Here is a 1,538-nt window from a genome sequence, read left to right on the forward strand (position 1 = left end):
CAGTGAGTGCATATGGAAATAGGAAAGAAAAAGGAGCCAAAGATTGCCCTCAAAATTGGGCTTGAAAACAATAATGTGAACTTCTAATTGCAAATCCTCTATGCTTTTATGAATCTATTATTAGGCTATGTGTACAAATGCATATGGATACATGCCCATCTGATTGTTAAATGTCCTTGATTAAGAATTGTATAATAAGTAAGTACTGATAATAGAAAATTTTTAAATATAAAACTCCTAACTTCAGGCTGAAACCAAAAATGCTTGTGAGTGGACATTACAAACAGATCCGTAAAAGGCTTCAAGAAGAAGCTAAGTGATTTTCATATAAGTGTATATAAATATCTCTATGTTACATACAAATAGCTCTAATTTTCAGATGGGATATTTTACAAGAAAAGAACTTTGGTTTCCTTAGTCTTTTAGTGAACAAAATAAATATTCAGTTATATTCCATATAAGATTATCATAAGTTATCATAATTTTTCACTCTTAGCAGTGTTTCATAAGTTATGTTCTGGTCAAAGAAAAGTATAGTTATTTAGTAGAAAGAATAAATTCCAGAAACATTTCTAGGAGTAAGAGGTTCAAACATGTCTACTAAAGAATGAAGTGTATCATTAGTAGAGTAGGTTTCTAAATGGAAAAAAACATGACAAAGGGGGGGAAAGTAAACTGTATCTGAATGACTAAATAAATTTGGGAAGGCAGTGAACTCTAGTTGAATTTAATGCCTAAATTCTGGGCATCATTTTCCTGTTTTATATGGATGAATTTGAAACTACCAAGATTAGTTCTATGTTCATAAAATATCTTTTTGTTTCAGATATTGGTTTGAACTGAATTGTGCTCTCTGTTCAAATCTGGTTTTGAAATCCTTACTTCAATTTCACATGTTTTTTTAGATGGAATCAGTGGAAATGAATTGGGGCTAGATGAAGTAATTAAGCAGCATTCTCACAAAGGCAAACTAACGATGTGTAAAGAAGATAAAATTAAGTATACTATACATCTAATAGATCATGGTAAAAATGTGTATTAAATGGAGTTTACACAATGCTGATGGGAATTTAAGTTACTGGAATCACTATGGAAAACAGTGTGGAGATTTCTCAGGGATGCAAAATAGAAGTACCATATGCTATAACAACCCAACTAGTAGGTATTTATGCAGAGAAAATCACATCACTGTATCAAAGAGATATCAGCAGTCCTATGTTTATCACAGCACTTTCCACAATAGCAAAAATCACTGTGTTCACTGACACGTGAATGGATGGAGAGGATATAGAAAATGTATACAATAAAATACCATTTGACCATAAAATAGAAAAGAAATAACATTGCTTGAAGCACAAAGAATGAGCTGGGGACCATAATGTTAAGTGAATTTAGCAGGCACTGAAAGACAAATACCATATCACTTTGCTTTTATGCAGAACCTAAAATAGCTAAGCTCATTAGAATGGAATGGTGACTACCAGATGCCAGAATGGAAAGGGAAATGTAAGATTGAGAAATCTTTTTAACATATACAA

This window comes from Phodopus roborovskii, unplaced genomic scaffold, assembly GCF_943737965.1.
Source record: "Phodopus roborovskii unplaced genomic scaffold, PHOROB, whole genome shotgun sequence".
Taxonomy (NCBI): domain Eukaryota; kingdom Metazoa; phylum Chordata; class Mammalia; order Rodentia; family Cricetidae; genus Phodopus; species Phodopus roborovskii.